Source organism: Aedes albopictus, chromosome 3 (assembly GCF_035046485.1).
Source record: "Aedes albopictus strain Foshan chromosome 3, AalbF5, whole genome shotgun sequence".
Taxonomy (NCBI): Eukaryota; Metazoa; Arthropoda; class Insecta; order Diptera; family Culicidae; genus Aedes; species Aedes albopictus.
The window spans coordinates 387,386,630-387,403,589 of record NC_085138.1 but is presented as its reverse complement, the minus strand read 5'-3'; the positions used below and the strand labels follow the sequence as shown (position 1 = coordinate 387,403,589).

At 37.7% G+C, this 16,960-nt stretch overlaps 1 protein-coding gene across 3 annotated transcripts in view; it reads left to right on the top strand.

The window, feature by feature from the left end:
* Positions 1-16,960, top strand: part of LOC109399656 (phosphatase Herzog) — a 335,043-nt gene that overhangs the window by 169,830 nt on the left and 148,253 nt on the right. The gene's annotated exons all lie outside the window — the stretch shown is intronic.

Genomic DNA, 16,960 nt, shown 5'->3' with positions numbered 1-16,960 from the left:
GGCAAAGAAAGCCCTTCAATTAATAACTGTGGAAGTGCTCAAAGAACACTAAGTTGAAGCGAGGCAGGCCAAGTCCCAGTGCGGACGTAGAGCCATAAAGAAGAAGAAGAAGAAGAAGCTCTAGAACTCTGGGAGACAGCCTGCGAGTATCTCCTGGTCGAATCCCAAGAGAAAAAAACTGTAAGAGTCACGGAAAATAATTCAAGAGGAATTCCGAGCGAAACTCTAGGAGAAAATCCACCGCAAAATCTGTGAAATATCCTGAGAGGAACTCCTGTGGATATATCGGGGTGAATCATGGGAGAAAACCCACGAACATTTCTTTGGCAAAAAACGTAGGAAAAACTACGAAAAAAAAGTCACGTGGCAGACTCTGAAAGTAATATCGGGAATCCTGGAAAGAATTGTTTCAATGCTGACAAAACTGCCGGTAACAATTCTGAAGATTCTCCAGGAAGATTTCAAGATGAAATATTAAGAAAAATGCTGTGAAAAATACGGAAAGAACCTTGAGAGGGATCCGGAAAGACATTCCAGAGGATATTTCTAAAGAATGTTCAAATAAAAAACCCTGACAAAATTTCAGGAGAAATATTTGTGGAAAAAAATCCAGACATCTGTTTTACTTCACTTTTTCAAAAGAAAAATGAACCCACCTTTTGCATTAGGGTCATTTTTGAGTTTTTGACCCTAACCTTGTACTACGTCAGGAAGCTGCAGTCAACGTGATGCATTAGGAAGGTTAAGGAAAACTAGAGAGGATGAGAAAATGCCACGACTATGCTTTTCTTCGGACAGATAGGTCTGACAGGTAGATACAAACAATCATTAGTTCATTCAAGGATATTTTTAGGAGTTTCTGTAGTAGTTCCTTCAAGGATTGCTTCGGGAGCTCCTTGAGGTATCACTCTGGCAATTTCTTGAAGAATTCCTCCAGGATTTTCATGACGGATTCCTCCAGGAATTCCTTTAGGGATTCCTCCAAGAAAACTTTGAGAAGCAATCCTTAAAGGCCTGTCAATAAACTACGTAGACTCTGAGGGGGGAAGGGGGTCTGGTCAAAGTCTACGGTCCAACAAATTTTGAAAATTTTATATGTACAAAAGTCTACGATGAGGGAGGGGGTCTGAGATTTCTAAAGTTGAATCTACGTAGTATGGACAGCGCCTAAGCAACTCTTCCAGGAAAACCTTCGAAGATTCCTTCAGAAGTGCCTTGAGAAATTACTCTAGAAATTCCTCAAGAGATTCCTACAAAAATTCTTTCAAAGAATTTTCCATAAATTCTTTTACATATTTCTCCAGAAGTTGCTTAAGGATTTCCTCTAGGAATACCTTGAGCGATTTCTCCAGGAAAACCTTGAGGGATTCCTTCAGGAGAAGCTTGAGGGATTTCTTCAAGGGTCTTTTGAAGAATTTCTCCAGGAATTTCTTGAGAAGTTCCTCCATCAATTACTTTATGCATTTCTCCAAGAATTTCTCCACGAATTCTTTCTTGAATTTGCAAGAAATGTTTCAGTTATTTTTCCAGAAATTCTTTCGGGGATTTCTCCAAACAATCTTTGAGGCATTTCTCCAGGAGTTCCTTGAAGAGTTGTTTCAGAGTTGCCTTTAAGAGTTTCTCCAAAAGTTTCTTATGGGGTTCCCTAGAGCTCATTGAAGAATTTCTCTAGGAGTGCTTTCAGGAATTCCGACAGAGGTTTTCTGGTGTTCTATTTGCGATAGCATCTGGATTTCCTTTTGTGGTACCTCCAAAAGATCCTTCAGGGATTCACCCTGGGGTTCCTTTAGTGAATCCTCGAAAAGTTCCTTTAGTGAATCTTCCTCAAAATCATCCAGAAATTTATCCAGAGATTCTTCCAGAAGTTTCTTTAGAGGTTTTGTTAAGTGTTTTTTCAAGGCTTTTTCTATGAGTTCTTTCAAAAATATGAAACCGCTTTCAATCAAATGGAAACTAGCTACATATGTTAAACTAAGTTAACTTTTATCTACAGTTACGGTAGTTCTAGTTACAATTACTTTTTAGTAGTTTTTAACTCCGGTGGCTCAATTTATGTTGAATGGTGCAAAACGAATTTTGATCTACAAGTTTGTAATTTGAATTAGTTGCTAGATAAAGAAAAAATATCTAAAAAGTATCAATTCTGAAAAGCTCTTCCCTTGTTGCAGAAGATTTTCAACGCGAAGCTCACTTCAGGGTATTATTCTGAAAAAAATATTTAGTTCAGAGTTACACTTATAAAATTTAAATAACACTTTGTCTTACCACAAAACACAGTCAATCATAATGAGTATGAGAAAACAATTGCCTTCACAGATTTGTGTAAGAAGAAACCTCTCACCCGTTTATTTATTACATTCCTTCATGCCGCTCAAAAGAGCATTTTATGAAAGTAAATAAATGCGCGCCATAATGTTTGATAAAATTTAATAAGAAAAGGTTTGTCTTCACGTCTATGGAAACCATGATTTTTTTTTATAAAAAGGGTAGGCAATATTTATGATAATCGTCGTTATTGTCGTGATGTCATGACGCGTAGAGACATATTTTATGATTTTATGGCCTTTTCTTAACATTTTTTGAAACGGATTTTTTCTCGTGTATTTAAAAAATATTTGAATAGAATGAAATAGAAACTTATTTTTTTAATATTTACGTCAAGTGTAGTTTTCAGAATTTCTTCCCGTGTATGTATCAGGTTCAAGAAACCTAAACAATATGCGTTTTTTAGGTTTGCAGGCTAATTTACGTAAGGTTTTTTTTGTCTGTATTAACGATATTTTCAACCCTAACGTAAGGTGTAGATTTCAGTTTTTTTCTGTAAAACACTTAGGTCAATGTTGGCTGGTTTAGTTTTGCTGATCTAACTTCTTTCAAAGCCTGTATCTAAGTAGCTACACAGTTAAAAAATATTACATCGTATAATTTGTAACAAAAGGATTCCGTCATATTGCACACATTTTTCTATCAGTTCTGAAATTTACAGCTTGCTCTCAATCATTTACATGCCAAGTTTGTTTACGTTAGGAGTAAATTTCAAAAAATTTTGCTGTGTACAGCGTTGAATTTTCTATTGATTAACTTTCATCGCCCTCCCGTAAGCAAATTGTGACTCCAGCTCGTACCCTAAATGAGTGAAATTCTGTAATAAAGACAAGCCTTGGCATGTTCCTACTGCCATCGATCTGACCCGGATCGACCGACATCATCCGGTTGACTGTAAACAGTCAGCGAAAATTTAATTAAATTTCAAGGTATTCGCGATTGCGATGACATTGTGCTAATTTCTGGGAATCATCAACAACAATGAACGTACGGTGTGCGTACTGTGCCGACATTCTGGAAGCGCCATGTAATCAAATAACGACATCAGTTCACACTGTTGGATGTTGTAAAAACGGAAATATTGCGGCGGCTGTCCATCACCTGATGACGACGACACCCTAGACAGGGCTTGGGATGTTGCTTGCCACTATGTACTGACTGACTGTACCAGGCTAGTCCTGTGTCATGTTAATTCAAAGTGTCTGCCTCTCCTCTGGGAGGAAATTAATCATTTCCAATTCAAAGTTATAGCCGAGTGTATGCTGTAATGGTGGGAAGCAGGGTTTTCACTATCCGTCTGTGTCATACTTTATGGGTACATACTAATATGGGTTGACCATAACACAGATTCCATCTCATATTAGAGGGCATCATAGAAGGATCTCAGAATTGCCACCCTAACCCGGAAATGGAAACCTCACATGCCTTCTAGAAGATGGAAACCGTCGAACGTGTCCTTGGTAATCCCAACACTGCTCTAGGAGGTCTATTTATTGATGAACATCTCTATTGCATTACATGTAAACTCTACCAAGGACTAGACCATCAGTTTATTATTTCCCTGAATTCTCCGTTTCTAGCAAGGCGAATGATGTGGTTCGGAGAACTATTTGAATGCCCAGCTGAGCGCATTGCGTCGTTAATATGCGTATCATAAATGAATCAATTTCATAACAAATCCATTCGCTTTCTTTTAGAAAATTCTAAAGAACAACTATTTTGATTATTCGCAAATCTATGAATGTCGAAGAAATTAATAAACTGTTCTAAACTGTCATTAAATATTCAGAGTTGGAAAATGTCACGAAATATCGTGGAGTCAATGTCATGACATTTTTCAGTTTCACCATATTGTGTGCAAATTTCCGTCCGTTAGCACGAATTTGGTTGGTTACGGAAAAATATTGATATCATAGATTATAATTTTATACCAGGTGCAGGGAAATTGGAAGGTGACCGAATGACATTTTTTCGACATTTTACGGCCCTGCTGATAATTGACACAAGTAAGTGGGAAAGAGCATGAAATTCTAAACTGTTTCGGTTAGCAAGGATGCTAATTATTTTTGAGAATAGAGCAATTTCTATCATGACTTTTCTTGAAATCAATTACTGTATTCTCAAGAGCTACTCGAAATGTCACATGTCGGTAGCATAGCAACACTATACCCCTGCCCTGACAAAACTCGTTATGCTCGTCTACCTGGAAAATTGGCCTCCTGTTTTGGTTCAAGGAAAACCCGAATAAAAGGATGATCCTTTTTTTTCTACCCACAGCAATCTGTCTACCGTTGTTGTTGGTACTACGCGCGACGGCAAACTTTTCCATTACATTAGGCTGGCTGCCACCCACAAAAATAAGTCCTCTCTCTGTATACAACAATCGGTTCCCGATAGGTCGTTCCGGAACCAGGTTCTCCTGGCAGATGCACCATTAATACGCTGTTGGGAAGTGCTTTGTGGTGCGGTTTTTCGGTAAAATATAGAGGAAGGTGAGGTGGCGCTGCTCCATAAAATAATTTATGAAAATTATATTCATAGCTCGCGCGGGAAAAGTGACATTATTACCATCCTCGGTGGCGCAGACACCCGCACTAGCCTCCCTCTTCCTTGGTAAGTATGCGCCAAACTTGACTTTTCCCCGGATGTAATATCAACCAAGAAAGCCGGAGGCTTTTATGTCGCCATTCCTTAAGTGCGAAGAAAGATGTCTGCTCCCATGGGATGAAGAAATGTTTTTTTTCTTGTCGCATTAGTCTGGCAGAGACGTCGCTTATCTTCTGACGGTGGCTATGGTTATGCTGACGACGACGGTACAGTGCATTAAAGTAATGGAATGCGCTAAAATTGCATAACTTCCCGGTCGCAAGGTTGGAACGACAATCCTTGTTGTATGTGCTACATACAGCTTTCCTTTTTTAAGGATAGGGTATTTGTTCATCCTACATAAGGAGTGTATCGGAAGGTAGTTGAAAATGTTCAGGATACTTTATCTCGAAGCTAGGTTGATGTTTTCATTTCGGTTCTTCTATGAAATCTCCAAAATTTAGTTGAGTTTGGAACAATTTGAAGAAATTTGAAAAATGTTTAGTATTATTGAAAATATAGTTGAACGAATACACCTCACAAAACAAAAATCTGTACAAAATGCAATTTTGTGAAGATTTTTCAATGTTTCAATAACCTATAGTGGATAAAATGTGTACGGTAAATAATCTGGAAAATATTGAGTCATGTCATGCGCACATCCCAACTATCAATGATAGCTGAATAACAGCTTATTCAGCAATTTTTTTGGGATTGTAACAAGTCTGTCCTTAAAAGCATGTGCTAAGTAATATAGATTGAAGAGCAATTTAAATGATTATTATTTGAAAATCATCAATGCCATTTCTTTTTTCAAGGATTTATACCAGGGATTCTCAAACTATGGGTCGCGACCCACTGGTGGGTTAACATATGTCAAATGATATTGTCCCATTTTATAATTTACAAATATACTCTTGGAGAATCGGTGGTCATTTCAAGAAATTAGGTTTCTCCTCGAACTTTTGTATTATAAGTCTTTGTCTGGAGCGTATCTATTGAATGTTGACTCTAGTGCCTGCGTTCTGAAATCGATTTTGAAATAATGAGCTACCAAATTTCTATACGAAACCAAATAAAGTTTGGCATCTCGTAGATTGAACAGTGAATATTCGTGATTTTCACCTTGAGATTGGTAAAGTTTTAATGAGTTTCGATAATCTGTTTTTTTTTAGAAATCAGACCAGCTGGAAAGTGATTTCGATAAAATAGATGTAAAATAAGTGTGTATGAAGGATCTGGTTTTTAAGAGCACTCATCTGTCCATCCAGCAGTACTATAATTCTAAAAATCTTCTTGATGCTTACCCACTCGCCATTACTATGGAATATAATTTTCATTCCGATTGAATTTCAAAATTATTAGTCGAAGAAATGCGATGCAAATTTCTAGATTTCATTCCAGAGTCAGTCCAAATTTTCAAAAATGGCGTATTTTATGAAAATACGCGCGGGTGGGTCGCCAAATTTCATAACAAGCAAAAGTGGGTCGCAAGCTAAAAAAGTTTGAGAACCCCTGATTTATACAGCATCTCCAACAACAAAATGAATTAAAAGTTGAGTCAAATTATTTTTAAAACAGTAGCGAACATTTTCAACTACTTTACGATACACTCCTTATACAGTTATGTTCATGAAGGTTAGCAGTGAAAGTCGATTTCCATAAAAAAAAATGCCAACTTTGGCATGCTGTAACTTTGTTCTCCTATAAGCGGTTGAGCTTAAAATTTTAAAGCAAACTGCAAATATTTGCAATATTTTTCACCTAACTTTTGAAAATGGCATATGTAAAAAAAAAAGAGATGAACCAGCCTCGGGCTGAAAATCTCTCTAATAAAGATACCTACCTATATGTAAAAATCATTATTTTCTTCTTCCAAAAATTGTAACTCGGAAACGGTTTGTTGGATTGAAATGATGTTTTTCGAAATGTTTGAGGATGCCTGAATTAATTTTAGAAAAAAAATACCCTGGGAGGAATATTCATCGTGGATCTTTGTTAGATGTCATATAATTTCAATTTTCAAAAAACCTTACCCTTCTATTTTTTCATTATTTTTCTGCAATTTTCCATGTAGCCTAGCATGGTCGACATCTTTTAAATATTGTTTCACGAATTTTCATTTTTCATCGATTTTGAAAACAATTATAAGAAAACATATTTTAAACATAGAAATTTTTGATATTTTTTAAATCAAAAATGATTTTACGTACATGTTTCAATGAAAAAACTGTACGTAAATTTTTCCTTCCATTACTTAAGTATGATTAAGCGAATTCAAAAAAAAAAATGAAAATAAAATTAAAAAAGTAGACCTTGTTAAATGTTATTCGAGTGGAGCGGACCTGGTTGGATGGTTAGAACACGTGACTATCACGCCGAGGACCTGGGATCGAATCCCACTCCCGAAAAACTCACAAAATGTGAGTTCTTCCTTCGGAAGCGAAGTGAAGCGTGGGTCCCGTGATAAACTAGCCTAGGGCTAAAAAACTCGTTAATACAGATAAAAAAAAATATTCGAGACGGCCCGGAAGTTCACATGTCTTGAAAATAATTGATCATATTTTGAAAAAAAAAAACTGTGAAACAGAAATCTCGATTAAAATTTCAAAAGGTCCCATTCATTTTTCTTAATATGTTTGTTTATTTTTAATTCACTGTTGCTTAGTATAGTTGGATGTAAGAAAAACAATATGTATTGTTTTTTTTTTCATTGGAACTTGTACGTAGATTTTTTTATATCAAAATCTAGAACACAGTTTTCTTCTGATTATTATTATTATTATTATTATTATTTATTTTAACTCGAAATTTTGAAAGAGCGAAAAATCTAATTGTTGTAAATCTTTAAACTTTCTTCAAACACATTAGTCTGCACAGTGCGCCTGGCCATTTTAATATTTGTATTATATAATCTATGATATGCTGCAAATATTAATGCTGACAAGAAAATACCAGGAGAAGCTCTGATATTTCCAGGATGCTTTTCAATGCTGACTGTGCAAGCACTAGAATAGGATAGGATAGGAACTCCTCCTGGGAGTTCTTCCGAAGTAATTTCCATGAGCTTTCTTCTAGAGTTTCTCTTCGGGTATCTACAGGAGTTTCAGCTGGGATATTTTCCAAAGGTTTTAGGGTAATTGATACGATGATGGAGGAGTTAAGTACTGGGTTCATGCTTAAACCACAATTGTATCGCCCCAAGCAAATTTTTTACATGGATTGAATTGAAAATAATAAAATCTATCCTTTATCTACGGGAAAATAATGAAATATAGCCACTTTGAGGTTGTTATGAGCATTTTATTCGTTTTTATCTGAAAGAACATAGTGTTCCTAATGTTGCGGTATTTGTTCCTAATGTTGCGGTATCCCATTGAAATCATATGGGATACCGCAACATTAGGAACACTACCGCAACAATAGGAACACAGCAGCGAACACATTAAGGAAAATATTTTTTTTAAATAGGTTTTTGGGCAAATCTTAAGCAAACAAATGGTGCAATCTCATAATTTAGGCACCATACATCTATTAAAAATACCTTTTGGTAACATTTCAGTCGAAAAAGTGCTCAATTGCCATTACCGCAACATTAGGTACTACCACAACGATGGGAACAATTACCCTAGTGGGAATTTTTTGGAAGTGTCACCGGTGATTTTTAACCAATGATGAATTTCATTGATTTAAAAAAAAATCGAAAACTACTTTCTCAAAAGCTTTTTTCTCGATTCAAAAATCCTCATAAAAAACGATGGGTTGGGTACACATATCTTTGAAGCTTTATGGATTGGACCTTTATTGGGGGGAAAATATATAAACAAACAAATGTCAAATAAACTGCAGTACAATAGGGTCCTAGGCTAATCTTTATTTTTACACAAATCTATTAGCTATTGGCTAATACTTCATATTTACTCATTTTTTTGATATTCCTTCTGGATAAAGCTCATAAATCAACTTTCTTTAAAATTTCAAAGCACTCAATTTTGTGTGATTTTTTTTACCGCGTATGTCAAACAGGAATTATTGTTGTCAAAAAATGAGCCTTTCGTTACGTCAAGATTGACCTCGAATGTTAACCTTCACATACCCACCCCTCGACAACTCCTTTTGAAAATGCTGGCATTTCGTCAATCTTCATCCGATCTTTTTGAAGTCGCCCTTAATCGATCATAAATTGGTGCAAGTTTATTACACTCAAGTGGTCATGTAATAAAGGGTGATACGGTCAAAATTTGGTCACACAATTGGTTTCATTACTTGATACTGCGTGCACCAAAACAGCTGATTTTTGGACCAGTAATGGTACATTATATGTAGCTTATACCATAAAATTTTCATCAAAATCGGTTTAGTATGTGCGGAGATATTGTGAATCCTAAAAACTGCAATTTTAAAATGTTGTACAAGGAGGATTAAAAAATAAGAACACATTTTTACTCTTTTATTTATAGAGCCAGAAATACTGAACCAATTTCAATGAAAATTTTTCTGTATGTAAAGTCAAAAATGTTGTGTAAAAATTTCATTCAATTTGATCCAGCCATTACAAAGTTATATTTGTTTAGGTGGTCAAATTTTGTCAAATTTTGTCAAGTCAAGCCAAATTTTGGTCACACATTTTTTTTTCATAACTTTAGACTGCGTACACCAAAACAGCTGATTTTTGGATCAGTAATGGTCCATCATATGTAGCTTGTATCATAAAATTTTCATCAAAATCGGTCCAGTATTTGCGGAGATATTGTTGAACCCTGAGATCTGCAATTTTAATTTTTTTTTTCACAAATAAGAACACATTTTTACTGTTTTATTTATAGAGCCAGAAATACTTAACCGATTTCAATGAAAATTTTTCTGTATGTGGAGTATGCATATCAAAATGTTGTGTAAAAATTTCATTCAGTTTGATCGAGCCGTTACGAAGCTATATTTGCTTAAGTGGCACCCGATCAGTTTTTTTCATATTCAAACTGCTACAACTTTGAAAGTATTCATACAAAATAGCTCAAAATTTTACTGCGAACGTATTTTCATAATAGTATTATACTGTAAAATTTTGATAAAAATCGGAGCAGTATTGGTTGTTCTATAATCAAAATTGTGCTTTACTGACCTTAAATTTCCGAAAATTTACTATGGAGCGCCTTTGTACAAAATTTTAAAAAGGTAGGTCGATGGTTTCATCTATATATCAACCAATACTTAATCGATTTTGATAAAAATTTTATGGTATAAGCTACATATAATGTAGCATTACTGGTCCAAAAATTAGCTGTTTTGGTGTACGCAGTCTAAAGTTATGAAAAAAATTGTGTGACCAAATTTTGACCGTATCACCCTTTATCCGGAACCATTCCGGAGATATTCCGGATTGTACTGGGGTCAGGGGGTGGGTGAGGGGTCTGTTTTGTCAAATGGCTGAAAGTGATTATTTCGTGTGTTATTGTGTTTGAGAGGCTCCCGCGGAACCTGTTTCAGGTGTTCCGGAGCGGCCATATTAGTTGCTACACACTTGAGTCAATTTTTTCTGCCCGAATCTCTTGAAATCATGAAGTTTGATACGTCACACGGCATGTTTTGGTTGCAAACCAGAAATGTCCCCAATGTCACCCCTGTGGAACCTATGCTAGATGTTCCGGGGTGGCCATATTAGTTGATACAGACTTCAGCGTATCGTTTTTGACTCAGTCATTCAAAATCATGAAGTTTGATATGTCGCACGACATGTTTTGGATGAAAACCAGAAGCAAGGATGGAAGAAAATCGCTTCAAGCGATAAATGATACAGGATACGAACAATCCAAGATAGCCTTGTTCTTGCAGTAGCATGATGCCGATGCCTCACACCGTGTTCGTATCACAGAGCAATCAAAGCATCTGATGCACGCTTTATCCCGTGATGACCCGTTATCGGATCATGTTACAAGTCGTGATAAATTTTATTCATTACGATTTAGGCCTCTTTTGCACCCGTAATCCGCATTCATTATTAGAAATAATGCATTCATAAGCATATCTGAAAGTTAAAGAAGTAAGAATGCTCAAAAAGTTTATGAAATCGCGAATTTATCATTTCGACTTCATGATAGCGATCGCATCGCACCCGCACTCGCCGAGCGAATCATTCTTCTCGGATCGTAGTTTGTTATGATGCTTGACGACAAAACGTTATCGTTGTTGCTATGAACGCGCGATGCCTTTCAACCGCGACACATTCGAGATCTGATCATGATCACTAGATTTCCATCCTTGACCAGAAGTGTCCCCAATGAGGCCCCCGCGGAACCTATCACGGTGATCCGGATGGGTCAACTTATTCAAAACAGATGATCGCAGTTGTGTTTTATTGTTCGCAATCAAAATTCAACTGAAAATCGATGGTTCAAACACAATAACACACGAAATAATTATTTTTAGCCATTTCGGCACCCTCCCTGACCCCAGTACAATCTGGAATATCTCCGGAATGGTTCCGGATAGTGCATGGCCACTTGGGTGTAATAAACTTGCACCAATTTATGATCGATTGAGGGCGACTTCAAAAAAATTGGATGAGAATTGACGAAATGAGATGTTGGGGGTCGGGTACGTGAAGGTTAAATAAGAACTGTTTATATTATTTTGTCCAAAAATTTGTTCTTCCGGACTTCTACAGGAGTTCCTTCTGGAATTACCAGGGTGTTCTTGGTGGTATTTTTCCCGGGTTTCTTCAAGAGCTCTTGCCAGGATTCCTCCAGGAAATACTCCCGGAATTCTTCCAGAGATTTGATTATTTTTGGGATTTCTTAAGGAATACCTTCTGAGATTATTGAGGAGTTCCTAGATTCCTTCAGAATGGCTTCCGAAATTTCTCTACAAATTATTTCCGCGATTCCTGCAGGAATTCCTTCTAGGATTACCTCAGCCATTTTTCCTGCGTTTCTTGCATGGTTTCTCCACAAATTTATTCCGGAATCTCTTTAGGATTTCCCTCTGCGAATCCTCAGGAACCTCCACCTGAGATTCTTTTTGGGGTTCCTTCAGAAGTTGTCTCTGGGGTCCGTTTAGAGATTCTTAAAAGGTTCCATCTGACATTACTCCAGGAACTGCTTCCAAGATTCCTTTGGAGATTGCTTCTGGAACTTCGAGATTGCTTCTGGAACCTTAATTTGAGTCTTTCAGAAATTCCATCCGAAATTCTCCTACTAGTTTGTTTTGGAATGTCTCAAAGAATATATTAAGAAGTTACTTCCGAAAACTATTCCTGGAATTTCTAGCAATTTAACCCATCATTTATTCAAGGATTCCTATGGGAGTTGTTTCGGGGATTGCTTCAAAAACTCCTTCCAAAATTCCGACCAGAATTCCTTCCAGGAACTGCATACGAGATCCTTCCAAGAATCCTGTAAGATCCCTGACAAGAACTTCTCCGGGAACTACTTTCGTGATTGCTACGGTAATTCCATCGAGTACTCCTTCTGGGATTTTTTCCAGGAACTATTCCAGGATTCATTCGGGATCTACTTCCGAGATTCCTTTGGAAACTCTTTCTGAAATTCCTCTTGGAACTTCGAAGATTCTTCTGGAATTCTTTTAGAAACTGCTACCGAGATTTCTTCAAGAGCTCTTTCTGTGATTTATCTAGGGATTCTTTTCTAGTTTCCTCGAAGAGTTCCGTCTGGTTTGCAAACCCTTCTGGGATTCCTCCGGGAGTTCATTCTGGAATTCTTTCAAAATTTTCTAAAGGAAATCCTCCTGGAGTTTTTGGGGAATTCCTCAGGGAGTATTTTGAGCAATACCTCCAGCAGTTTTGTTTATTGAATTCCTCATGAATTTCCTCCAGGATTTCCTTGAGAAAACACTCCAACAAGCTTCTTCTGCGTTTCCTCCAAAAGTTCCTTCTGGGATTCAACTTTTCCGGGAATACCTTCTGGAAGTCGAAAACAACTGCTTAAGACTTTCCATAAGAAGCCGTTGAAACGATTCTGGAGGATTCTTGAGAAATCCTTGAAGAAATCTTTTGAAGTCCCAGAAAGAATCTCAGAATGAATCCTGGAAGAAGTCCGTCGTGGAATCTCAGATGGAACCTTTTAAGAATCTTAGAAGAAACACCTGGAAGGATTTGAGAGCGAACTTCTGAAGGAAACCCAAAAATAATCTCAGATATAGGAATCACGAAAGAAAATCCTAGCGAGATTCTAAAATATGTTTGTGGAGAAACTACGGAAGAAGTCTCAGGAAAAACTGCTGGGGTAATCGTAGGAAGAGTAATCCTCGAGGAATTTCGGAATTAATTTCTAGAGAAATGCAGGAAAGAATCTCCGGAAGAATCCCGGCAGTATTTCTTGGAAGAATCCTGACAAGAGCTCTTGAAGGAATCCCAGATGAAACTCCTGGAAGAACCCCAGAGGAAACTTCTGAAGAAATCTCAAATAAACCCCAGGAAAAATCTCATCAAGAGCTCCCTGCGAATCCTAGAAGAAACTTTTGGGAAAAATTTGTGGACAAACTGCCAAGGATCTCTTAAAGGAATCCCGGGTGGAATTCATGTGAATTCAAGAAGGACTTCCTGGAGGGGTTCCACTGTGCAACCATCAAGTCATAAATCAGCACACTTTCCGACGCACGCTTACTTACCTTACCGATCAGGCTAAGGCCGGGGTGGCCTCTGCTGTACATAGTAGCCGTCTCCATTCCACTCGGTCCATGGCTGTTTGTCTCCAGAACCGCACTCTGCGTAGGGTCCGCAGATCGTCCTCCACTTGGTCGACCCACCTAGCTCGCTGCGCTCCACGTCTTCTTGTACCGGTCGGATGACTCTCGAGAACCATTTTAGTCGGGTTGCTATCCGACATCCTGATGACGTGACTAGCCCACCGTACCCTCCCGATTTTCGCGGTATGGACGATGGTTGATTCTGTCAGCAGCTGATGCAGCTCGTGGTTCATTCGCCTTCTCCAAATCCCGTCTTCCATCTGCACTCCGCCGCAGATGGTACGCAACACCTTCCGTTCGAAAACTCCAAGGGCGCGTTGGTCCTCTGCACGTAAGGTCCATGTTTCGTGCCCATAGAGTTCCGACGCACGCGTATCCCATATTTTGAATTAAATCAAAGCACCAAACGTCAAATACTTGGAAGCATTAACCTTAGAAACTGCGGCGTGTAGTGCCCTATACAATATTACCGGGAAATTATTCAAGACCCTTTTGCTTTGTGGCAAACAACTTGGAAAAATCAAACTTTTTCAAGCATCATACTCAACTATCCTAACCAATTTTATCTTTTCTTTTCATTGCAGGTTTGTGACCAGATTTACCACAGATGTTCAATTATGATAGATTCAGAAGGCTCAGAGGGTCAAGTCACATATATCAATCAACTCAGTTCGACTAATTGAGATGATGTCTGTATGTGTGTATGTATGTATGTATGTGCGCAAGAAAACTTCACTCATTTTTAAGACACTTCCCAATGGCCGATTTTACGGATTATAGCTCGAATGGAACCGGAATTTGGTTTGGATGGGTCGAGGCGTTCCGGAGTTATGGCCATTTCAGTGATCCGGACCAGCACCGTTGGAACTGGCCGTCTATAAAACTGAACCAAGTCCCATCATGCGACACATCAAACTGCGGTGATTTTTGAGACCATGGTTGACGAATTTTATGCGAAAATGAACACCAAAGACGTGATTTCGGCCCAAAATTCAAGATTGCAGCTTAATATTCAAGATGGCGGTTCCAAATTCAAGATGCGGCTGTTCAATAGAGCTTTAGGTTCTAAAACCATGCAATATGGGTATATTTAGTATGAGGAAGATGTCCGGAGTCCAAAAATATCAACCAGGATATCCAAGATGGCAGTCTAAAATCCAAGATAACGGTTCAACATTCAAGATGGCTGCTGTTTAATGGAGTATTAGGATCCATAACCAATCAGTTAACCTAGTGGTTATGGGTATGGATCGCCGATCCGGAGACAGCGGGTTCGATTCCCGTTCCGGTCTGGAACTTTTCCCGACTTCCCTGGACATAGTGTTACATTGTATTTGCCTCTCAATGTACAAATTAATGCAATGGCAGGCAAAGAAAGTCCTTCAATTAATAACTGTGGAAGAGTTCAAAGAAAACTAAGTTGAAGTGAAGCAGGCCTAGTTCCAGTGGGAACGTTGAGCCACAAAGAAGAAGAAGAAGAACCAAGCAATATGGGTATATTTGGTATGGTGAAGATGTGCAGAGTCCAAAAATGGCAACCAGAATATCCAAGATGGTGGTTCAACATTCAAGATGGCGACTGTTTAATGGAGTATTAGGACCGGAAATCATGCAATATTGGGTACATATATTTATATGGGGAAGATGTCTGGGCTCCAAAAATGACAACCAGAATATTCAAGATCGCAGCTCAAAATTCAAAATGGCTTTTGTTTAATGGAGTTTTAGGCTCTAAAACCATGCAATGTGGGTATATCTGGTAGGTATTAGGAAGAAGTCTGGAGTCCAAAAATGACGATTAAAATATCCAAGATAGCGATCAAAATATCCAAGTTGGCGTCTCAAAATTCAAGATAGCGGCCTAAACTTCGAGATGGCAGCTGTTTAATGAAGGTTTAGGCTCCAAAACCGTACAATATGGGTATATTTGGTATGGAGAAGACAACCGGAGTTCAAAAATAGCGACCAGAATATCCAAGATGACGTCCCAAAATTCAAAATGGTGGCTGTTAAATGGAATTTTGGGCTCTGAAACCATTCAATATGGGTGTATCTGGTATGGGGAAGAAATCAGGGGTCAAAAAATGGCGACCAGAATTTCCAAGCATCCGGACTTAAATCCAAAATGGCTGTTTTAAGGCTCAAAAAGCAAAAGCCAGATAAACGATGCTGATGCCATGAAATGGATTTCTGTTAAATGTATGAAAGCGCGATATTCATCAACATGTCACTTTAGTTGTAATGAAATGTGTTTTCGAAAGCACGAGAAAGACGCCATCACTGTTAGGTGGATTAATTAGGTTTTTTACTTAGCGGAGGACCAGTGACTGGGCTGGAAATGGAACCTATGAACGTCCAGTTATGTGGAGAACGTGTGGATCGCTTCAGCTAGCTTGCTTGTTTCTGCTGATTCACAGATCGATTTAAATTGCTTTATAAATTGCCTAGTTATCAAAACTCAATCAAATCAACCCAAATGATTGAATTATTTCTCTTTTTTGCTGGCCACTGTGCCTATCATAATTAAATCGTGTCAGTCACCCAGTGTCTACAAACCATACCCCACTTAACAAAGTTGTTTTTGTGCATAACCATCATTGAACAATGAATTCTAAACTGATTAAAATTCATGATCTGGGCAGTGTAAACGCTCGCCATGATTCACTATTGTTTTGCTTTCCAATTATCTCGTTCGTCCTGAGTCACAAAAAACTCTCTATTACGGACGTACTATGTTGTCAGGCAGGGATAACCGCTTTTATTAAATCAAAACCTGTTGCCAAGCAGAAAATGTAAAATCTTCCCAGTAGTATTTATTATATCCTTGTTTCTGCTGTTTTGAGCAGTAATTATTATTGTTTTGTGGCGTCCACTAGTTCGTGGACTGATGTAATATTTCAAAATTATCAATCTTAACCCTGTAACACCCAACCCCGCCTTTAGACGGGGTATAGTTTGAGCATTTTTGTAATTTTTGTTTCGTGGAAAATCAAAACTTTTATATTTTTGGCTGATATTTAGGACTGTTTTGTATATCTCAAAATGGTTTTCGGTGTGTTTATAGCGTATTTACATTTTTTTTAAATCATAGAAAAATCACCTTCTATAAGTCATTGTTTATTTTGTATTGAATCGCTACAATTAACATATTTTAATTTTTTTCATTCTATTCATTCATTTATTCTATTCAAATCATTCTATCGTAGTTTTATAGTTTAAGGCAGGGCTTCCCAACGTACGGCCCGCGGGCCGGATCCGGCCCGCGAGGACATTTTGTGCGGCCCGCAGCACGATTGGACAAAAATTATAGAATTTAGCCCGAGATATTATTATTCTGAATATTTTC